The sequence below is a fragment of the Rhinatrema bivittatum genome, chromosome 1, assembly GCF_901001135.1.
Source record: "Rhinatrema bivittatum chromosome 1, aRhiBiv1.1, whole genome shotgun sequence".
NCBI classification, from domain to species: domain Eukaryota; kingdom Metazoa; phylum Chordata; class Amphibia; order Gymnophiona; family Rhinatrematidae; genus Rhinatrema; species Rhinatrema bivittatum.
The window spans coordinates 184,093,882-184,117,881 of record NC_042615.1 but is presented as its reverse complement, the minus strand read 5'-3'; the positions used below and the strand labels follow the sequence as shown (position 1 = coordinate 184,117,881).

Here is a 24,000-nt window from a genome sequence, read left to right as displayed (position 1 = left end):
AGACATGGTGCAAGTAGGACAGTGAATGGGGCAATAGATACTTTTGTAGGCAGCGTAATTTCCATCCCTCCCTGCATACATAAAGCACACAGGTGGGTCCGATCTGTGCGCATAGGAATTGAGTTCGTGGGTCATTAAAACTGATGCAGTACATGTGCGAACTGATTGATTCGTGCATGCTGCCAATTAACATTGATGAGTGAGATGTGCACGCCGGCTAATTTGTGCATATAGCAATTACACTTGATGGCCAACATATGCATGCTTGTTGATTAGTACGCACTGCAATTAAGAATGATGCCGCACATGTGCGTGCTCTTTGATTTTGGCACATCGAAAGAAGATTCATTATATCTACAGGAGTTAATTAGAATGAAGCTTAGGAATGGCAACCTTAAAATAGGCTCCACCCACTGATCATCACACAGCTTGGCTCAAGTGTTAAGGATATCCAGTATGAAATGGCTGATAGTGTTTAAACTATCAAGGGTAGCCTTTTGAAGCTTAAGCTTTATGATTGTGGAGAACATTAACACCTGACTGCCTTGCTGTGTGGGGGAGTGGGTTGATTATCACCTGGCCATGATTGGATTGATCTTCTCTGTGACCTTGTAATCCGAATCCTGCAGTCTTCACAAGGGTTATTATGTGCCCAATACCTGGTCTGGAGTTTTTGCATGCAGCTGCTATAGGAACAGGACTAAAACTTTCTGGTAACTATAGTTTGGAAATTAAAGCCTGGGTGGTGATGCCTATTATCTTTATCAGTTCTGGGACATTTATGTTTAGAGTTTGTATCTCCTATTTTGCTGTATGTGTAGTTTCACTCTAAAAGGATCCATGCCAGATGTTAGATTTCACACATGACTTTTCTGCTTCCCTCTCATCCTTATGTGAGGTCAATGAGAACTAGCTGGGGAAATTTCCATATCACCTGTATCTCCTACCTGTTAAATAGCTTCTAGCAAGACTGTATTCTATAGCTTTGCATGTTGAAGTCTTTTGAGAGGTTGAGGGGGACCTGTATTACATACCAGGTACAACAGAGCCTATTTTCAAGGCTGTGCACTGCCTGAAGCTCTATCAAAGGTTTGATATTAGATACATTTTCCTGTCCTAAAGAATATGAGCATGTGGATGGCTGTACTAGCTTAAAGTAATGGATGTGAAAAAATGGTAAATTGATAGGTAGCAATGACTACTCTATTTGTATGATACAGTATGCATATGCTGTGACATTCAAAGAGTCTGTGATTTAAAGAAACATTTTTGCCTAAGCCTGCCCCCTATATATTTCTTCACAGTCTGGATGAGCTACAGGAGTACTGCAGACTAGGCATTCTGTCTAACAGTGGAAAAAGGTATAGGGCTGGTAAGTACAATGGTGTTCTGTCCCTTAAAACCCCTTTTTCTATTGCGAAGATGTAAAATCCCCATCCCTAGCACCCTCCATAAATATATGTGTGTTCTCAGTTCCCCCTTCACTCTGTGTTAATATTGATCCCTACCTGCGATCCCCCTACCCCCTGTGATTCTTTAATCTTTCCTCTCTCAGCTATATTAGAGTTAATGTGTTACAAAAGAAAAAGTTTGGTACACAACCCTGAGTGGCTCCCTGGGTCCCTGAGCTATGCAGAAATGATGAAAAGATTACAATGGAAATCTTAGTAATTGGTTTTTCTATATGTGTTGGATGTCCATGTAACTGCAAAATCGCAGCCGTATGTAGAGATGGTGGTGGTGCTGCAGATCTTCATTCCAACGCTGATGCTGCTGAAGGCGCCACACCTCCTTGGCTTGGCAGATGGTTCTTCCTTCACCTTTGGAAGATTTGGTGAAAGTGAAAAAAAGAAAAACCTTATCTCATAAATGTCTACAATTATAAAATGGCCGCTCTCATTTTGTTTTTGCAGGGGAATTTTCCTAAGTACTCCCTCCTTCCAACCCCCCATTCACCACCTCTCACCCTCCCTCTTCACACACCCCTCTTCCAACCACCTCCCCTCTGTCACTACATACACACCATTTGAAATGCAAAACTTAGTCTTAAATGTGTTACTTGCTAACTTGATGGAATGCCCCCTAGTCCTTCTATTATTCGAAAGTGTAAATAACTGAGTCACATCTACTCATTCAAGACCTCTCATGATCTTAAAGACCTCTATCATATCCCCCCTCAGCCGTCTCTTCTCCAAGCTGAACAGCCCTAACCTCTTCAGCCTTTCCTCATAGGGGAGCTGTTCTATCCCCTTTATCATTTTGGTTGCTCTTCTCTGTACCTTCTCCATCGCAACTATATCTTTTTTGAGATACGGCGACCAGAATTGTACACAGTATTCAAGGTGTGGTCTCACCATGGAGCGATATAGAGGTATTATGACATTTTCCGTTTTATTAACCATTCCCTTCCTAATAATTCCTAACATTCTATTTGCTTTTTTGACTGCTGCAGCACACTGAGCCGACGATTTTAAAGTATTATCCACTATGATGCCTAGATCTTTTTCCTGGGTGGTAGCTCCTAATATGGAACCTAACATCGTGTAACTACAGCAAGGGTTATTTTTCCCTATATGCAACACCTTGCACTTGTCCACATTAAATTTCATCTGCCATTTGGATCCCCAATCTTCCAGTCTTGCAAGGTCCTCCTGTAATGTATCACAGTCTGCTTGTGATTTAACTACTCTGAATAATTTTGAATCATCCGCAAATTTGATAACCTCACTCATCGTCTTCCTTTCCAGATCATTAATATATATATTGAAAAGCACTGGTCCAAGTACAGATCCCTGAGGCACTCCACTGTTTACCCTTTTCCACTGAGAAAATTGACCATTTAATCCTACTCTCTGTTTCCTGTCTTTTAACCAGTTTGTAATCCACGAAAGGACATTGCCTCCTATCCCATGGCTTTTTAGTTTTCGTAGAAGCCTCTCATGAGGGACTTTGTCAAACGCCTTCTGAAAATCCAAATACACTACATCTACCGGTTCACCATTATCCACATGTTTATTAACCCCTTAAAAAAATGAAGCAGATATGTTAGGCAAGACTTCCCTTGGGTAAATCCATGTTGACTGTGTTCTATTAAATCATGTCTTTTTATATGCTCTACGATTTTGATCTTGGAATAGTTTCCACTATTTTTCCAGGCACTGAAATCAGGCTCACTGGTCTATAGTTACCCGGATCGCCCCTGGAGCCTTTTTTAAATATTGGGGTTAAATTGGCCACCCTCCAGTCTTCAGGTACAATGGATAATTTTAATGATAGGTTACAAATTTGTGGAATGGAGCAGGGGGAAGAAGGGAGAGGTAGAGCGGAGTAAGGTGTGACCTGTGCAAGGGACCAGAAACCAGGGCCAGGTGTGAAGTCCCTCTCTAACACATACGTGAACACACTCTTCCTCCTTATCCTAGTGATCCTCCAACCCCAGCCCCCACACCGATGTTCAACCCACAGTCATTCTTCTCTCGAGTGAAGGACGGCTGGGGTTGGGGATGGAGGATCACTGGGGTAAGGTTCAGGAAGCTGGAAGGAATTTATCTGTAGCCTCCTCCTCCCTGTCCTGGTTGATTTGACTACAAGTTTAAAATCAGCCCAATTTCTAATTTTCTGTACAAGAGTTAATTCTTGGGTAAAAATTGAAAATAAAGAATTAAAAAAAAAATCAGCCCAATGTATAGTTGTTGCAGAAGTGGACCCTTAGCCTGAGGTGGAGTTGGGGCTACCCACCATCGGGAAGCAGAGCAGAACGGGAAGTGGAGGCCGGTCTTAGGCGGTCTTAGGCGGGCCTCCGCATTGTTGATCCCGAGGAGAGTGTTCAAGGCAAGAAGCCAGGAAGCAGTGGAGACGCAGGGTCCAGCGGAGCTGGGCTAAAGACAGGGCCTGGATCCAGAAGCCCGGACAGGCTAAAGCAGGCTAGGAGTCAGGAACATGTTAAGTCCGGGCTTGTAAGTAGGCAAGAGCCTAAGAAAGGCCATGTCCAGGTAGTCAGCTGGAGGCAGAGTCAGGTTCAAGCTGGAGTCAGGGCAGGCGGCTGGAGACAAGGTCAGGTTCAAGCTGAAGTCAGGGCAGGTGGCTGGAGACAAGGTCAGGTTCAAGCAAGGGTCAAAGCCAGGGAATCCATCCAGAGCATGGTCAGGAACAAGCAAGGGTCAAGCCAGAGAATCCATCCAAAGAATGGTCAAGAACAAGCGAGAGTCAAAGCCAAGGAATCTGTCCAAAGGGTAGTCAGAAAACAGGAAACTGGAACTGAAGCACAAGGACTGGAACAGGAACACAAGACTGGAACGAGGTCAGGTACAGGAACAGGAACAGGAACAAGCAGCAACTAAGCACACGACAGGAAGTGTGGAGACCTGTTGCCAAGGTGAAGACCTAATGGCAGAGCCTGCCTTAAATAGGAAGGCCTGGGGACGTCATCATCCGGGGCATAGGAAGGTTTCCCACCGCGGCCCCTTTAAAGTCGGGAGAGGCACGCGCGCGCACACTTAAGGCGAACAGACTGGAACTAGGTGATGGCGGCGTCTCCCCTTGACGCACATGGGAAGACCCTACTGGGACCAGAGGGGGCCGTGGAGCTGCTGGAGGAACCTGGGAGTGTAGCAGGAGCGCGAGCTACTGCTGCCAAAGAGGAAGGGCCAGGTCTGGGACCCGGGAGTTGGGGGTGAGTAGAGCCGGTCGCGGGCCTGCCACGGCCGGGAAACGCAACAATAGTTTGATGTGTTTGTGATTTGTCCATTCATAGAAACATAGAAACAAAGAAATGATGGCAGAAGACCAACAGTTCATCCAGTCTGCCCAGTAAGCTTTCACACTTATTTTTCATACTTATTTGTTGCTCTTGTCCCTTTTAAGTAACTTTTTGGCTCTATTTCTCTTCCACCCCCACCCTCGATGTAGATAGCAGTGCTGGAGCTGCATCTAAGTGTAGTATCTAGCTAATTGGTTTGGGGTAGTAACCGCCGTAATAAGCAAGCTACTCCCACGCTTGTTTACCCAGCCTGTGCAATTCAGTCCTTGTTGATTGTTTGAATATAAATAATCTTTTCTTCATTCCCCCTGCTGTTGAAGCAGTGAGCTGTGCTGGATATGTTTTCCAAGTGAAGTATCAGGCTTGATTTGGGGTAGTAACTGCCGTAAAAAGCAAGCTACACCCATGATTATTTGTTTTACCCAGACTATGTAATTCAGTCCTTGTTGGTAGTTGAATATAAATCATCTTTTCTTCATTCCCCCTGCCATTGAAGCAGAGATCTATGCTGGAAATGCATTGAAAGTGAAGTATCAGGCTTATTCGGTTTGGGGTAGTAATCACCGTAACAAGCAGGCTTATTTGGTTTGGGGTAGTAACCGATATTACAAGCAAGCTACTCTCCTGCTTTTTTGTGGATGCAAATCCTTTTTTCCACATTTCTTCTTGCCGTTGAAGCATAGAGCAATGTTGGAGTCGCATTAACCATGTGTATGTTTATTGACTAAGGACGTTAACCATGTGTGTGCTTATCTTTTCTTCATTCCCCCTGCCGTTGAAGCAGAGAGCTATGCTGGATATTCATTGAAAGTGAAGTATCAGGCTTATTTGGTTTGGGATAGTATCCGCCGTAACAAGCAAGCTACTCCCCTGCTTTTTTGTGGATGTAAATCCTTTTTTCCACATTTCCTCTTGCCGTTGAAGCATAGAGCAATATTGGAGTCGCATTAACCGTGTGTATGTTTATTGAATAAGGATATTAATCTCCAGGTAGTAGCCATCATTCCCGCAAGCCAACCCTATGCCTCTTCTCTTCATTCACAGCCTCTAGACTTTATGGATCCACAGTATTTATCCCACGCCCCTTTGAAATCCTTCACAGTTTTGGTCTTCACCACTTCCTCCGGAAGGGCGTTCCAGGCATCCACCACCCTCCCCGTGAAGAAATACTTCCTGACATTGGTTCTGAGTCTTCCTCCCTGGAGTTTTAAATCGTGACCCTGGTTCTGCTGACTTTTTGCAATGGAAAAGGTTTGTCTTTGGATCATTAAAACCTTTCAAGTATCTGAAAGTCTGTATCATATCACCCCTGCTCCTCCTTTCCTCCAGAGTGTACATATTTAGATTTTTCAATCTCTCCTCATAAGTCATTCGATGAAGACCATCCACCTTTTTAGTCACCCTTCTCTGGACCGTCTCCATCCTATCTCTGTCCCTTCGGAGATACGGTCTCCAGAACTGAACACAGTACTCCAGGTGAGGCCTTACCAAAGACCTGTACAAGGGGATAATCACTTCCCTTTTCTTACTCGATATTCCTCTCTCTATGCAGCCCAGCATTCTTCTGGCTTTAGCTATCGCCTTGTCACATTGCTTTGCCGACTTCAGATCATTAGACACTATCACCCCAAGGTCTCTCTCCTGCTCCGTGCACATCAGCCATTCTCCCCCCATCGAATACAGTTCTTTTGGATTTCCACACCACATATGCATGGCTCTGCACTTCTTGGCATTGAATCTCAGCTGCCATATCTTTGACCACTCTTCCAGTTTCCTTAAATCCCGTCTCATTCTCTCCACTCCTTCTGGTGTGTCCACTCTGTTGCAGATCTTAGTATCATCCTCAAAAAGACAAATCTTACCTTCTATCCCGTCCGCAATGTCGCTCACAAAGATATTGAACAGGACCGGACCCAACACCGATTCTTTTGGCACTCCGCTCAACATCGCTCTCTCTTCAGAGTAAGTTCCATTTACCATCACACATTGTCTTCTGCCCATCAACCAGTTTGCAATCCAGGCCACCACCTAAGCTTCTCATATTATTCACCAGTCTCCTGTGCAGAACCGTATCAAATGCTTTGCTGAAGTCCAAGTAGATGACATCAAGCGCTCTTCCTTGATCCAATTCCTTGGTTACCCAGTCAAAAAAGTCAATCAGATTTGTCTGACAGGATCTTCCCCTGGTGAATCCATGCTGCCTCTGGTCCAGCAATTCTTCCAACTGTAGATAGTTCACTATTCTTTCTTTCAACAGCGACTCCATTACTTTTCCCACCACCGAGGTGAGGCTAACCGGTCTGTAGTTACCAGCCTCTTCTCTGTTTCCACTCTTGTGAAGTGGGACCACCACCGCTCTTCTCCAATCGCTCGGTACCACTCCCGTTTCTAGGAATCTATTGAACAGGTCACACAGAGGACCCACCAGCACATCTCTGAGCTCCCTCAGTATCCTGGGATGAACCTCATCAGGCCCCATGGCTTTGTCCACTTTCAGTTTCCACAGCTCTTCCCATACATTCTCTACTGTAAATGGAGTTACATTTACTCCATTCCCTTCCAGTTTCTTGTTAATGAGCGATGGTCCTTCTCCAGGGTCCTCTTTAGTGAACACAGAACTGAAGTATTCGTTTAATATTTCTGCCATTTCTTCGTCTCTCTCCACACATTTATCCTTTTCACCTTTCAATTTCACTATACCACTTTGAACTTTTCTCCTTTCACTGATGTATCTGAAAAATGTATTTATTTATTTATTTATTTAACATATATTTCTATACCGGACTTCACGAATAAAATTCACATCAGGCCGGTTTACATGGAACTTGGGATTAACAAGTGTAACCAAACAAGAAGGCCGAAGCAAGCAAAGTTACATATAACAGGGACATAGAACTTGGGGGCTATAGTAGCCAGGAAGTAGGCAGATCGGAAATTAACAACATATAAATAAAAATTTATTCCGCTTGACATTTTGCCATCTTGATTACTTTCTTTATCTCCCTCAGTTCTACCAGATATTCTTCTTTGTGCTCCTCCCTTTGGGATCCTTTATATTTCTTGAACACTGTTCTTTTAGCCTTTATTTTGTCAGCCACCTCCTTTGAGAAGCAGATAGGTTTCATTTTTCTTTTGTTTTTCTTTACTTTTCTAACATATCGATTAGTTGCCTTGGTAATTGCTCCTTTTAGTTTGGTCCACTGTTGTTCCACATCTCTCTTGTTCTCCCAGCCTACTAGTTCTTCTTCCAGGTACTTCCCCATTTCATCAAAGTCCATGTTTTTGAACTACAAAACTTGGGTCCGTGTGCTTCTTTTCCATAGCCTTTTTGTGATATTAAACCATACCGTTTGATGATCACTGGTGCTGAGGTGGACACCCACCTGGACCTCAGAAACATTATCTCCATTAATGAGCACTAAATCGAGTATAGTTCCCTCTCTCGTGGGTTCATTACCATTTGTTTGAACAAAGCTCCTTGCAGAGCATCCACTATTTCTCTACTATTGTTAGATTCTGCAGATGGGATTCTCCAGTCTACATCTGGCAAATTAAAGTCTCCAACGATCACCACCTCTCCCTTCTTTCCCATCTTTTGGATGTCTTCAACCAGATCTGTCAAGCTCTTCCTTTTGGTTTGGAGGCCTGTAAACCACTCCAATAATCATGAGGCAGATTGTGCTGTCTATCCTGCTTTTAAATTTATGTTTGTTGCATGTGTTCTGTTCCTAGAATCCATTGGTTGAAGAGGCCATGTTATGCCCGTTGTAAAATGTCTGCTTATTTTAACGTTGTCATATGAAGAACTACTTATTTTTTGTGAAATGAATAAGAGACTGTTTGGACACCGTTGAGTTCTCATCCCCAAAGCAAGCGAGTCCTTACTTTGTTGAAACACTAACATCGTGAAATTGGGACAGCTGTTATATTTTTTTCCCCCTGAACTGTTATACAGACAGTGTCTTCAAATACAAGTTTCTGGGTTTTATTTTGGACTCTAGAAGGATGCACAGTTTCTGAGAAGTGTCATCAAATATAAGATAAGTTTTTCTTTTTGGTGGCGGGAACACACCTATAGTTACATAAGTTACGAAATTGTTTTAAAAAGTACTCTTTAGCATAGGTGGATGATTATATCCAAGTGCTTATCCACTAGGTTGCCATATTAGTGACTATTTTGGCAAAACTTATATGACACCATACTAAGATATGTTTTTGTTTAAAATAGTTATTAATCCGTCATTTGTTTTGTCGTTACTATTGTTGGATTGTGGGGATTTATTGGCTCTATCTTCTTTATTTTTGATAACGTTTGGCTAATTTTATTCATGCTGCTTGCAGTTCCATTTTGTCTAAGAAGTACAGGACCACTCCATAGATTCAACAGAGTTAAAAAGTGGAATAGTTCAGCTAAAATAGTACCCAATGCTTGTCCTCCATTATCTGCTGAGAAATCGTCCAACTGAACACAGTTAGCAAAGTCTGCCCATATTAGCCATAGCCTTTTTTAATCTCTCTTTGGTCTTGTTCTGTGTGAGCTGCTCAGGGCTGGTACCCAAATATTGGAAGAACTAGTGCAAAAGCTGTGAAGGGACCCCCTACTGATCGTTTCAGATAAGCCATGAGTCTGAGGGTCGCCTAGGGCCTCTGAAGATAATGCATTCTACCTGCTTTAAAATGCACTCTCAAGCCATTCTCACCATTACATTTAAAATGAAGCTAGTGCGAGAATGCTGATTGTTGTCTATTCTTATGTACAATGGTGCAAAGCAGATAAAGTTTACTACTCAAGGAAACCCAGCATTACAGTATCGTACATGCAAGATTCAGTCATATTTTAGCTGAAGCTCAAAACCCAGATGTATTATAGACAACTGCTCCTTGAGTGATTTCATTTTCTGGCACTGCTCCAGGGCACATACAACAGTTGTACTTTTGGCCTACAGATGAGTTCTGGGTTGTGGCTGAGCCAAGTACACATACCCAAGATCCCCCTTAATCCTGCCACCTTTGTTCCCCATCCCACAATGGCATAGCTGGGCAGTTAAGAGGACCCTTGCCAACCTGAGGACTAGAAGGATGCCTCTTCTGAAGCAGACATTTGGCACCACTTGTTGACCCGAAGGCGCCGTCACAGTAGTAGCAGCAGCTGCCTTCCCTCCCTCCCTAAGTCTGAATGCACCAACTCTGTGGCACACCCAAGCCCAGGCAAATCCCCCCTACACCACAGGACTATAGTTTACGCCACGAGATGGGTTTATAACTCTGAATTTTAAAGTTTTGCTCATCAAGATAGAACATTTTAAATGATAATCTCAAAAATGTGCAATTTCCTGAATCCTGGAAACCAGTTTTTAAAATTTACAATTCAAAAGATTATATTATTAATAAATTACAGTTTTGTGTATAATCCCATATCCATCAGAATGGCATCATATCACTTCATCCTGTTTTTGAAATCAATCAAATCTGTGTGTCTTATTTTACCATACAGGAAAAAAAAAAAGGAGCTAAGAGACAGAGAAGAAACCGTCTTAGAAAATGATTTAAATGAACAAGGTCTGGCCTTAACAAACCACGTTGGTAAATACGAGAATACATTAATAAAGCTTGACAAAATCATTTTAAAATATACAATTATAGTAAAATCACACTAATATAATTCCATAGAAAGATACACACACAGATGTGGGGCAATTTTCGGAACTGGGAGGTGAATTTTAAAAGCCTGACACGCATATCAATCGGGGGAAGCACAAATAAGTAGGGCTCGCACGCGCCAATCCTACGTTGAAAAGCGTCCAAATACGCACATAAATGCCGCGGCGCTCACATCTGGAAGGTTTTCAGAAAGGAGGCGTGGTCTGGGCAGGGCATGGGCGGTTTGGGGAGTGAACGGGAGATGTGCGTGTAAATACTGATGCACGCCGAGGCCCCACCTGCTGCGTAACTTTACTTCCGCTATGGATGCCGTGTAAGTTAGAATTTAAAGAAAACTAGGCAGATCTGTGGGGTTTTAAGGGTCGGGGGTTAACTGGGGTGAGTGAAGGCTATGAAACCGGGGGGGGGGGGGGGGGGGGATTGGAGGACCTCTCTTAATCGGGGAAACTGCGGACGAACTGGTAAAACTAGGAGCGACGTCGGTGCGCGGCCCCTTTTAAAATTGATTTCTATGGTAGAAGGATATGCGCGCACAAGCACGTGCCATGTTTGCAATTTGGTGCACGTGTGCACACAGCCAGGCTAATTTATCGCACGTGCGCGCACAGGGGCACACACGTTACAAAACGGTCACATCCCTGGGCGCAGGCCGACGTTATGGGCGCAAAAGTGCACGCGCGGCAGTTTCAAAATCACCGTGTGTTGACGCAAATGCTCATAGGCAAATAAACTCTTTTCCCCATCTCTTTTTGTCTTATTTCTTGTCTGCATATCAGTTTTCTTTCGGTTTCCCTCTTCTTTCACCTCTCACTTTTCAGTTTCTTCTCTCACCCCTTCCCACTTGCCCTGTCCTTGAACTTATTTCTGTTGCGTTCCTGTTTCAAGGGTGCATTCCACAGATTTCATGCACTGGCAGCGCAGAGCTTTACTCTCCTTCCTTGCTCAGTCAGTTACCTCCTGCCTGCCCCCCCCCCCCCCACTCCCCCCCAAGCCTCCTTACATTCTCTGAAACACAGGACAGATCACTCCGTCTTACTTAAAAAAAAAAAAAAGAAAATTCTCAACGATGACCTGGCCAGGATTTTATCTGAACACTAAAATTCCTTCCTTTTCTCCTCATCTGTCACACTGCCCTGCCACCCCGTCTCTTCCTCTCACCTTCACTGCTTCCTTCTTTGTACCTGGCATGGGAGTCGAGATTCGTTTCAACCTGCTTCCTACCACAGTGCCAGGGCCTCCTGACACAATGAAGGCCTGTAGGGAAGGCGCTAATGCAGGAGGTCTCTCAGCAAAATTTTTTTGGTGGCCACACTGAATTTTTTTTTTTTTTCCGTAAAGTACTCTGATAATTTTAGCCGACTTCCTCATCCGTGGTGGTCACAGTGGAGAAATGGTGCACTGGCATCTTCCGCCTGAATATTGGTCACTTGTTTTGCACTCATAAGCTGCAGCTTGTGAAAGAGCCAGACCCAGCCCCGATTATCATAGCCCCCCCCCCCCCCCAAAGAGTGCACTATGTGTTTCCACAGTGGCAGAGGTTGATGGGTTGAGATCCCTTTTACTTGTCAGCCCTGGTGTACCACACCCTCACCAGTGGCGGTTTTGTTCTTAACAGTCCATGCTCATTTATTCTGTGCCGGAAGAAAACATTCAACCAATCTCACTCACCCCTCAGCCCAAGTATGTAGACCCCCAGAGATTTTTTTTTAATTCTGGTAACTCCGAGTCAGGAGTCATCCTGGGATTGCATTTGTCTTCTCTTATTTATTTATTATAAAATGTTTATATTTCACATCCTCTACTATACAATGTTTGGTGTGGATTCCAATAACACATTCACAATAAAACACAGATAACACAAACAATACAGTAAATGTAATAAAACAGTTGTCTCTTCCATTGACTCTGCTTCACTCTGTATAAGTCACCCTATTGCCATTTTTGAGTTTAAGAACTTCTGATTAGGTTATTAAAAATAGCAGCAGCAGCAGCAACAACATTACTTTCTCCTGTCTGCTCTTTGAAAACTTTCATAAAGCACAAGTGTGCAGTCAGGTCTCTACCACAAGGTGTATCTTTCTCATGAAATCAACCTGCAAAGCATGTCAGAATTCTGTCTGTATAAAAGGCAACATATAAATCCAGATTATCACGATGACAGAGATGAACAAAATTGCTTTGTAAAACTATAGCTGGTAAATATTAACCTGGCTAAATTAACACAGACTCACAATAGTTATACAAAAAAAACAAAAAACAGAGAAAGGGCACATACACATTTTTCTTTAGCACTTTACATAAAAATGGTCATTTTATTTGAAAAAAAATGTTTGTGTTCTCTCTTCCTATAAGAAAGGATTTGGTTGAAATATTTTTTAATTAAGAGGAAATTGCTCTTTTCTTGATTTTCTTTTTCTCTGATTGTGATATGCAATAACATTAGGTGTCAACATAAGAACATGCCATACTGGGTCAGACCAAGGGTCCATCAAGCCCAGCATCCTGTTTCCAACAGTGGCCAATCCAGGCCATAAGAACCTGGCAAGTACCCAAAAACTAAGTCTATCCCATGCTACTACTGCTAGTAATATCAGTGGCTATTTTCTAAGTCTACTTAATTAATAGCAGGTAATGGACTTCTCCAAGAACTTATCCAATCCTTTTTTAAACACAGCTACACTAACTGCACTAATCACATCCCCTGGCAACAAATTCCAGAGTTTAATTGTGCATTGAGTGAAAAAGAACTTTCTCCGATTAGTTTTAAATGTGCTACATGCTAACTTCATGGAGTGCCCCCTAGTCAATTTAATATTGTTTCTAATTTTAATGGTTCTTTTTTTGGGATGAGGTGGGTTTGTAGGGTTTCTTATTATTTTGGGGGGTATTTTTTTAAGTACAGTATTGGAGGGGAAGGTTATTGCCATGTTTTGTGGGAGGTGGGAGCTTAGATGAATACAATTTTTTGTATGATTTTGAATGGATATTGATGCATTATAACAAAATATTTGTATATGTTATATTTTTTGAATGTCAAGATTGGTGTTTTTTGGATAGATAAAAAAAAGTTCAAATAAAATGTTTTATTTCTATGTAAAGTGCTAAAGAAAAATGTGTATGTGCACTTTTCCTGTTTTTTGTGAAACTATAGCCATATCTACAGAGAAATAAATATCACATCATTCAGAGAGGATATCATGACAACAGCAAAAATAATAATTTGGATTAGCATTATGACCTTCATCCACTATGGATCCCAACACACTTTCCAGGTTAAGTACTTCTCAGACATATATACAGCCAACTCTGGGAGAGAACGCCTGGCTACCCATTTTGATGCCTGATTAGTATAAAGGTGAAGAAGAGAGAAAGCCTGTAGCACAGGAGTGGCGAACTCCAGTGCTCAAGGGCCACAAACAGGCCAGGTTTTCAGGATAACCACAACGAATATGCATGAGATAGTTTTGCATACATTGGAGGCAGAGTATGCAGATCTATCTCATGTATATTTATTGTGGATATCCTGAAAACCTGGCCTGTTTGTGGCCCTCAAGGAACGGAGTTTGCCACCTGTGCTGTAGCATGTAACTAACTGGCAGATGATACCTGCTCACATTCAGCCACTTATGGACTGAGGAAAAAACTGAGCAAAACCTCAAAAGCGCTACAATAAAAGAAAACAAACCAAAAACCTACAAAATGAACAATATTGAATAGTTAGAAGTTATTTTTTGATGTAATAGTCTTCCTATATTATCCCTTTGCTTTCTAGTCATCCTGCCTGATATACTATGGGCTAGATTTTAAAAGCCTTGCGCGCGTAAATCCTCCCGGATTTACGCGCGCAGGGCACTCGCGTGCCGGCGCACCTATTTTGCATAGGCCGCCGGCGCACGCAAAGCCCCGGGACGCGCGTAAGTCCCAGGGCTTCGTAAAAGGGGCGGGAGGGGGCATGTCCAGGGGCATGGTGACGGTTCGGGGGCGGTCTGGGAGGGCGGTCCCGAGTCCCCCGGCACTGCGGCCTGTACCGGGGGATGCGAGGCGGCACGCGCAAGTTACGCCTGCTTCAAGCAGGCGTAACTTGCCCAACAAAGGTAGGGGGGGAGATTTAGGTAGGGCCGGGGGGTGGGGGGACGCAGAAGGAAAGTTCCCTCCGAGGCCGCTCCAATTTCGGAGCGGCCTCGGAGCGGTTCGGAGCGGCTCGGCGCGCGCAGGCTGCCGATTTTGCGCAGCCTTGCTCGCGCCGACCCCGGATGTTATAAGATACGCGCGACTACGCGCGTATCTTATAAAATCCGGCGTACTTTTAAAAGATCTACCTCTATGGCTGCCAAATTCCATGTCATAAGTGTCAGATTAAACCAGCCCTGGTTTTAGCCCATCAAATATAAGTCAGAGGTATTCAATTCCATTCCTCCAGGGCCGCAAACAGATCGGGTTTTCAGGGCACCCTTAATGAATATGCATATAACGGAGGCAGTGTGCATGCACGTCTCTCTCATGCATATTCATTAGCGATATCCTGAAAGTCAGAGCAATTTGTGGCCCTTGAGGGCTGGAAATAAATACTACTGTGATCTATTCAACTGCTAACCCAGCGGCTCCCCCCCCCCCCCAACCAGTCAGGTTTCCAGAATATTCGGTCCTCCAGGCCTGGTTTGGGAACCACTGGATTAATCCAATGTCTCTAGCAAGATAGGGCTAGATGAAATAGGGTAAAACCAGGACTGGATCACACTTTCCCTGATGACATAGACTTTTTTTTTTTTGGGGGGGGGGTTAATAACCCTACATCCTTCCACTAGTCTCGTTCTTCCTTTTTCATTTGTTCTAATTTGCCTTACCGTAAATGAATATATGTAAAAAGATCAGAAAATTAAAGACAATGTTATTTTTAAGCAGTTTACAAATAAAATAAATCAGTAAATTCCAGCTTCAGATGTAGCACAGCATCTGAGCTAAAATGATTAAAGCTTCGATCTTCTTCCCCCAATACCGAACCCTTTTCATGAACGATGTCAATTTCCGATTGTATCATTTATTCCCATAGATTGAAGGAGAAAGCTTCCCCCCAGCTACCAGGTCAGAGGTATCAAGATTTACTTCCACACAGCAGAAGAGATGAATTCGCTTCCACACGTCACAAACACCAGACTGCACTCCCACAGGGCCAGGGAGAAGGTACCTCATGTCTACCTATGACGTACGACAGGATTTGGGGACAATGCAAAGAAATCCTGAGCACTGGGCTGGCAGGGTGATGGGCGCAACCTCTGACAGAGGGGAACAATAGGCACAAACCAGGCAATCTGATTCAGAAGCTCTTTTGTCAGGCTTTAGAGTCAGCTTCGTACGGTTGCTGCACGCTTTGGGAGCGAGTTATATTTTTTTTTCTAAAAGGAGAACACGTCAGGAGTAAATCTCTGTGCTTTGCCAGCAGCCCTCACTGGTCTTAGTAATTGCTGCTAGCAGTCAATTGTTGCTGTGAGTTCTGGAAAGAAAAGAAGGAGGGAAGTGAATGACTGCCACTGCTAAAGGCAGGACACAGCCAAGCGAGGTGCAAGAAACCTAAGTATATGAAAAGAATTAAACAGAAGAAAAAAGGTCAGTATAAAAGAGTTTGACTTTTTTTTTTTTTTTTAATCCTCAGCAGTTAGGCTTTGGCTGGTTTTTCAATTTCAGCCACCGCAATCCGTTCTGACATGGAAAGCTCCCATTTTGCCTGAGGGGCCCGTCTGTGCTCAGTAAACGGCAGATTTTTAAAGCCCTGCGCGCGTAAATCCCGGCCTTTATACGCGTGGCCAGGCCTTACGCACGCCAGGCGAATCTTCCAAGAGGCCCGGCCTCGTGCATAAAGGCCGGGGCACGCTCAAGTGCCGGGCCTCTTGGAAGGGGCAGGCCGGAGGGCGTGTTTTGGGCAGGGATGAGCAGGGGGCGGGCCGGGATAGCGCCATTCTTCGCTGGGGCCGGCGCGCGCAAGTTACCTCAGGGTCGGGCCCTGAAGTAACTTGTTAAAATAAAAAGGTAAAAAGATTAAAAATTGAGTTTTTAGAGCATGGGGAGAAGAGGGGAAGGGGAAGGGAGGTTAGGATAGGGGGGTAGGAAAGTTCCCTCCCAGTCCGCTTCTAAATTGGAACGGACTGGGAGGGAACTGAGGAAGGCGTCGCCGCACGAATATAGCAAAAATGACACACGCACACACACACGCACACACACGCCATCCCTGATTTTGTAACATGCGCCCACCAGTGCGCGCATGTTATAAAATCTACCACAAGTGATATTGATCAGCTGGGAGACCTGGGGATAGGGAAGATTTGGATGAGGGATGAGCAAATCGGCACTGCAAAAGAAGCAGGTTACGTTTACGGAAACTTAAACTTCTCATTGACCTTTTAGAAATGTGTCTCCCTGTTGCTAACTCAACGTCTACACAATGACGTGTTTTCTACTTCCCCAGGTTTGTACAGCAGGGCTGCATGATGCGAGGGACGGAAAGATGCTTCTCCTCTCGGCGCCGGGCGGATGCCATGGCACGGACTGCTTCAGGTCTCAAGGGCGCAGGTTATAGAAGAAGCCGTAGTTCATCTTAGCTGGCTTTATTTGCTCTGGATCACTTCCACTTTCTGCTCTGCATGTTTTGTGTTTTTAATGAGGGCATGCATCTTGATTAAACAAGCCCAGGATACCCTTCCTACTGTCAGTGTCAGCAATGATTTCTTTTAATAAGCTGCTTTCTTTGAAAACCAGCACCTTCTGGTTGACAGCGAGCCAACTGTAATCCTACCATAAATGGGTACAAGCTTTGAAACATCTGTGAAGAAATCATTTCTCCTACTTTGGACAAGTAGGAACTACTTTTGTTGCATAGCGCATGCTTTTTTTTTTTTTTCCCACCTGCTTAACTCTTCTTTTTTAAGAAATTAAGGGGGTAATTTTCAAAGCATTTACCCATGTAAATGTAACTACTATTGTAGCAACCTTCAAAAGCATTTACTTGTGTAAAGTGCACTGAACATGAATATCCTATAGACAATTCAATGCCATATATTGTAGCAATTTTCAAAAGCCCACTTACACGGGTAAAGTGCACTTACACGTGTAAAACCCAATTTTAAGCGTGTAAATGTTTTTGAAAATCAGGCCCTATCTGTATATTAAAAGCCATATAGGTGAGATCGGGATTCAGATGCACAGCCCACCTTCTGCTCTTTAAGCCAACTCCTGAGGTTGATCGTGGGGGGGGGGGGGGGGGGGGGAGTGGTTTGGAGGAGGAGGCTGGATGCACCCACTACTGATTAAGGTAGGCTACTGGACAAACTCAGGGTGCATGCACAGCAGGGTCTGGGTTCCCTAAGCTCCCCCCCCCCCCCCAAGGGCACTGCTCTCAGAATAGCTGCTCCGTTCTGCCACTCCACAGCTCTCGGGTGAGTTTGAGCCATGCAGTGCCTATACTCCTGCGCTGTTCTCACCCGACCAGGAGAACAGCACAGGAGTTTGGGCGCAGCGTGGCTCAAATCACTGAGAGCTGCGCAGTGCCAGAAGGGAACAGTGGTTCTGGGGGCAAGGACGGCAGCAAACATAAGGAAAGCGCGAGGGGGGGGGGGGGGGGAAAACAGGCTAGTGGAGGGAAAGCCGAGATTACTGAGGCTGCTGGCAGGGCACTGAGAGAGAAGCCGTTCAGGCTGGGGGAGGAGCGTTATTCTGCACTAAAATTCTGAACCCTCTGCCCTCCCAGGATTTTATTTTTTATTATTATTTTTAATTTTTAAACAAAAAGAAGATTGAAAACCACTGCCCTTGAAGGAGCCACGTTCTGTAGCTTCTGCCCATGCATTATCGTTGCAGCAGCTGTGGTGGATTGGAAAGGATTAAAAATGGGGAGAAAAAAAGAGGCAGTCGCAAATGGAGGGTGAGGGTGTCGTAGCCCCAGAGTCAGAATAAGAGAAACTGGGGCCCAAGGCAGCCAGCGCCAGGCGCCCGGCGCCCAGACGTTCTGCAGCAGGACTTCACTCTACCTGGCCACGGGGGGCCGCTTGTAGCACTGAGGCCCCAGGCAGTTCCTCCACTCGCCCCCTAAAACCAGCCATGCCTATTGAACTAGAAAACCACAGGAGCAGGAGGTCGGGGGAGGTGCCATATAGAAGCTTTCTTGGTGCTTTACACTTGTATTTTCTCATGTATGGCACTGTTTACACAGTTCTCTTTAGTAATTAATATTTACCTGTAATTCTGGCAACTCAAGCCACACACCTGGGGTTCCTTATGCAGTGCACTGTCCTGTCTTATATGGCCGTTTGCTTAGTTTAGGATGCTCATTAATAAAATTTTTATATTACTGTTTATTCAGTATTACACTTTTATTTAAAAAAAAAAGTGTAATAGAATTGATATAGTTGTTACTTCATGTTTTTTATTGGAATATCGTCCCTGCTTGCTATCACACTTTTTAACCACATTCATTTGCTCTCTTTCAAATAGCGCATTAAGGGAAAAGTGCGGCTCTATGATTTGGTGTTTCACACCTTTAGACATTTCTTTTCTCAGGTACTGATTTGATATCACAGAGTGTTATTACAGTAGTACTATCAAATTCTCAAGCAGGTATACAAAAAAACACATTCGTGGACCTTCAATGAAATCTAGCACACTGCTGCCAATGTGAAAAGGAGACACAGCAAGTTTAAAAAAAAAAAAAAAATCCACACATGATCCTCCCAAAAGATTTCTCTATGTTGGTTATGGAACTATGAAAATTAACATCGCGTGTAATAAAAAAAAAATGTAAAACTGTTGGGAAATGTCTGCATAGCTTTTCAAAAAGCACCATGAAAACCTGAAGATTTTAAAAAATATATGAATAAATAAAGCAGCCCAGCAATGATGTCTGGCGTATTCGCAGATTAATCAAAGTTCTCCCTAAATCTCCTTGCAGGACCTGTGAAAATCAAGTTCTTGTTTGTGTACTGCATGGGTAGGGAACCTCTCAGGGCCACCCACCAGTCAGGTTTTCAGGATATCCCTAATAAATATGCATGAGTTACAGCTGCAAACATGGGAGATACTGCATGCAAACCTCTCACATTCGCATTGGGTATATTCTAAAAATCCAATCGGGGAAACCACCCTGAAGGGCTAAAGTTCCCTGCCCCTGGTTAAAGAGAAAGAAATAAAACAAAAACAGTCTCTCTTCTTATAGCCGGAAACAATTTAGACAGCTGAGAGTGAGAATCAGGCAGCCACAAGATGTTAAAATACCTAATCTCCAGAAGTGGCAGGCCAGAAGAATACTGGCACTGCAGCCTGCTGTGACCCCGTGCCAATCCAGTTTCCGTCCAAACAACAACCTGCCAGGGTCTTTATATTTAGCAAGGGAAGTCACAAGGCACCTTAGAGCCACTGTTGTCAATGACCTGTTTAAGTTGTAGTGTGTGTGTCTCTGACGAAGATGGGTCAGGCTCCTCATTTCTAAATGCTTTTCCCCACAAGCTTCCTCCATTCACCAAACTTATTTAAAAAAAAAAAAAAACCCAACCCCAAAATCCTGAAGATGTGCAACTTGAAACTTGCAAGAATGCATTCAACTAATCATGAACACTTAACGCACAACTGTCCCTGGATGCAATTCGCTTTGAGCTACCAGTCAAAAGACATGAGCCGGATGCACAATAAATGAATGCATTTCCATAAAAGATCCTGTATCGCTCTGCTCCTAAAAACAAAATGGCTGTTATATTGCCTAGGGTCCTCCAGACCATGGAAGTTATACAATCAAAAAGGTCCTTAGTTTGCGTTGCACAGCTATACAACTATTTTTGTTTGCTTTAACACAAAAAGAATTTAAAAAGTGCTCCATCCATAAAGGTTGGTGTTGTAGGACTTCGGCTTGTGGTTCATGTCAGTACAATTCACTTAACTCATTTGTTATCACCTGATCTGGGACCAATACTGCAAGAGAATAGCTTTCACGTGTGTGTTTACTAATACCTTACTGACATCACAAGAAATCAATCCTAAAACTTGATTTTTACTTGAATTTGGCTAATTTTACATCATTCAAATTCAATGGTTTTATTATTTGTTTGTTTTCACTCATTTTATATTGTCTGTTTTACCACCCGTGAGCGTAGCATGACTGTTTCTTCTGGGAATCAGTTTACAGTAGAACAATTCCGTTTCCAGCATATTCTAAGTGAACAGACCTGCTATTTAAGAAAAGCTCTACACGTTCTCAGACATATAGAAATAAATGACAAATAGCCAAAGCATCAACCCAAATTCCCTTTCACATGACTGGAAAAAAAGATGAGCAAACCTGACTAAGACATCCTGTCACTTTATACAGGATAGCAGTTCTCTACCTACAAGGTATCATTCATGAAGCAGAAGCCCCACCAGTGGCTACTCTACCAATCGGGAACTTAATTTTCAGATTGGGGGGGGGGGGTTTGTATTTTTCTCGGGAATTTTTCAGGGTTTATTAAGTCAAGAACAAAAAATTACACTTTTCTGGGTAAATATCGGAGTTTATTTTGGTGCACAGAAGCCAGGATAGTAAACCACTATTAATCATATTCTCCCAGCCACCCACTCAGCAGCATCCCTGACCCTGCTCCCATTTCCTGCCTAGCAGGGACCTTTCTTTCCCCCAGGGCCGACGCAAGGGTATTAGGTGCCCTAGGCGAACCTTCTGCCTTGCGCCTGTCTGTCCCCGACTCCTACCTCATTTGCACCTACTGAGTGTGCGCACCTCTGGGCCGCAAGCAGGATGGGCACTGTTTGCGGCCCACTGAATCTCTACGCCTTTTTGTCGCGAGAGGGATAGGTTCCACTCACGGCCAACACATGGCTGCTCTTCAGCTCCCCCTAATGGTCAGTGCCCGAGGTGACCGCCTAGTTCGCCTAATAGGATGCGAGTACTGATGCACCAGCCCTGCTACTCCCCACGCCCTCAACGAGTATTTCCCTCTCTCCCCACCATGGCAACGGCATTCATCCTTACTGGTGGTGGCTCCAGGCTTCTCCTTGCTCCTTCGGCAGCACGTTTGCTGAGGCTCCCATGCTTTTGTGAGGGGCCAGGGAGCCTGCAGGGAAGTACTTCTGGTGGGCAGGGCCAATTCAAAATGCTGACTTGGCAGCACCAGACAACCGGCATTTTGGCTATTTAGGGGGAAACATAGCTTGAAACGCTGCATTAATGGCACTGAAGGGTGAGCACTTGAAAGGCTGCAGGTGCTTTGGCCCCCACTGGCTTCCAGCAATAGCGGGAGGCCTCGAGGCGCTGCATTCGCAGCTCTGGAGCTGCTCTTTAATCAACCTAAAATTAGGACGAAAATAGATTTACATCAATTATCACCTTTGGAAAAATCTAGGAACTTAAAGGTGAATATCAGTTTAAACTGAAAATGAAGGACCCTATGAACCAATAAGAACATAAGAAGTGCCAAGCTGGGCCAGACCAATGATCCACCAAGCCCAACATCCTGTCTCCAATAACGGCCAGTCCAGATCACCTGAAGAAGTATCCAACAGATCCTAATGGGAAGAGTCATTCCATGTTGCTCATGCTCAGGTGATGCTCTCTAAGCCTACCTAGTTAGTATTTGCTAATGGACCTGTCCTCCAGAGACTGGCCAAATCCTCTTTAAACCCCATAACAATACCAGCCTCAAACACAGCCTATGGTAGCAAATTCCACAACGTAACTGTGAACTAACTGAAAACCCATTTGAATATTTTAAATCTGCTACCAGTTAGTTTCATGCACTGTCTCCTACGCGGCCTCGGAGGGAACTTCCTTTTGCCCTCCCCTCACCTTCCCCTCCCTTCCCCTACCTAACCCACCCGCCCAGCCCTGTCTAAGCCCCCCCCTTACCTTGTCGGGGGATTTACGCCTCCCAGAGGGAGGCGTAAATCCCCGCGCGCCAGCGGGCCTCTTGCGCGCCGGGACGCAACCTGGGGGCAGGTACGGAGGGCGCGGCCACGCCCCCGGACCGCCACGGGCCATAGCCACGCCCCCGTACCCGCCCCCAAAACGCTGCCGACACGCCCCGAAAACGCCGCCGTGCTCGGTCCCGCCCCCGACACGCCCCCCTCCGAAAACCCCGGGACTTACGCGAGTCCCGGGGCTCTGCGCGCGCCGGTAGGCCTATGTAAAATAGGCTCACCGGCGAGCAGGGCTCTGAAAATCCGCCCCTTAGAGAATAGCCACTGCCATTAGCAATGGTTACATGGAATGGACTTAGTTTTTGGGTACTTGCCAGGTTCTTATGGCCTGGATTGGCCACTGTTGGAAACAGGATGCTGGGCTTGATGGACCCTTGGTCTGACCCAGTATGGCATTTTCTTATGTTCTTATGTTCTCTGTACCATAAGAAGTGTATGTTTCCTAGCGCTGTACTATTTTTCTTTCATTTACTACATCTTTAAAAGAAACTACAGGGCCTTCTATCTTATCTGAGCTGTCCTTAGGGAGGGTGAATAAGGGAGATCACTAGAGAATGTGAATCGGTTCCGGAATCGGTTTTGGGATCGTGTTCGTAGAACTGCGGGAAATCTTCATTTCCCACGGTTCTGACCGCCTTTTTTTTCGGCTGTCCCGAGCCGAAAAACAAAACAAAACACCCCGACCCTTTAAATCTAATTATTTAGAATCCCCCACCCTCCCGACCCCCCCAAAACTTTCCTAAAGTATCTGGTGGTCCAGCACGGGTCCCGGGAGCGATCTCCCGCTCTCTGGCTGTCGGCTGCCAGTAAACAAAATGGCGCCAATGGCCCTTTGCCCTTACCATGTGACAGGGGCTATCGGTGCCATTGGCCGGTCCCTGTCACATGGTAGGAGCAACGGACGGACGGCACCATCTTAAAAAATGGCCCCTGTCGGGGTGGGTTTAGAGGGTTTTTTTCTGTGCCCTTTCTTCCCCCCCCCCCCCCCAAATGATAAGAAAACCACACAAAAATTTTGTGGGGTTTTCCTATCGCTTTTGGGGGGACCCCCCCGATACTTGACGGATTAGAAAATATCATACGATATTTTCATCCGTCAGAAGAACGATGCACATCCCTAGAGATCACCCTTGGCCCCACACCGTCATGGCAGTCCCACTTTAATTTCATTCTTTCACAGCCCCACTGCACTCGATTCGGCCTGGGGCCTCTGCACCCTCCTACGGTCAGCCCTGATACTCTTCCTTTGCATTGGATCTCACACTTGATTAACTGTAATATCTGTCAGGTCAGGTTTTCTGAGAGCACATTTTTGTGATGTGCCTTCCAGTCTTCCGCTAGCTAGAATGAAAATAATCTGATTTTCCTCAAAGAGACTCTGAAAAGTGAACCCGTTGCTAATTGGTACGAGAACATACCTGTGTGCTATATTACCAAATGTGGAACGAGAAACCATATATGGTATGTCAATAAAAGACATTGAGCTTGGATCAATTAACAGAGATGTAAAACAGAAGACAAGTTAACTTTGTAACCTACCACTGCATTTCTGGGAGTAGTAACCTGCTGTGAGCTACCTAATTTTCAACAGCTTTCAATAAATATTTAAATAACTATATGTACTGCCAGAGTTT

General features: G+C 44.6%; 1 protein-coding gene and 1 long non-coding RNA gene across 5 annotated transcripts in view; one reads left to right on the top strand and one right to left on the bottom strand.

The window, feature by feature from the left end:
- PPARGC1A (PPARG coactivator 1 alpha) overlaps positions 1–24,000 on the bottom strand; it is a 1,526,193-nt gene that overhangs the window by 1,493,116 nt on the left and 9,077 nt on the right. The window lies entirely within an intron of this gene.
- Positions 542–17,118, top strand: LOC115084838. 3 transcript variants are annotated; one of them, XR_003854656.1, is made up of 4 exons: positions 542–713; positions 1,305–1,372; positions 15,471–16,024; positions 16,881–17,118. It is a non-coding gene; the product is annotated as an uncharacterized LOC115084838 (long non-coding RNA). The 3 variants fall into 3 exon arrangements; XR_003854660.1 differs by having other exon boundaries at positions 545–713; positions 15,471–15,601; XR_003854658.1 differs by lacking the exon at positions 542–713 and adding an exon at positions 997–1,089.